The sequence below is a fragment of the Chrysochloris asiatica genome, unplaced genomic scaffold (genome assembly GCF_000296735.1).
Source record: "Chrysochloris asiatica unplaced genomic scaffold, ChrAsi1.0 scaffold00065, whole genome shotgun sequence".
Taxonomy (NCBI): Eukaryota; Metazoa; Chordata; class Mammalia; order Afrosoricida; family Chrysochloridae; genus Chrysochloris; species Chrysochloris asiatica.
In genome coordinates, this window is record NW_006408583.1 from 712,576 (window position 1) to 713,029 (window position 454).

Here is a 454-nt window from a genome sequence, read left to right on the forward strand (position 1 = left end):
ATGTTGAAATCTCCTACTATAATTGTGGATTTATCTATTTCTTTCTTCAGTTCCATTAAAGTTTACTTCATGTATCTTGGTGCTTTTTCGTTGGGAGCATATATGTTTATTGTAGTTATGTTGTCTTGCTCGATTGACCCTTTGAGCATGAGATAGTGTCCTTCTTTGTCTCTTAAGCTAGTTTTTATCTTAAAGTCCACTTTGTCAGAGATTAGTATAGCCACTCCTGATTGTTTATTCCTGCTGTTGGCTTGGTATATTTTCTTCCACTCTTTGACTCTCAGTCTGCTTTTGTCTTTCTGTGTAAGGTGTGTCTCTTGTAGGCAGCATATTGATGGATCTTGTTTTATTATCCATTCTGCTACTCTTTGCCTCTTTATTGGTGCATTCAATCAATTGACATTCAATGTAATTATTGATAAGTGTGAATTGATTGCCATCATTATGTTACTTT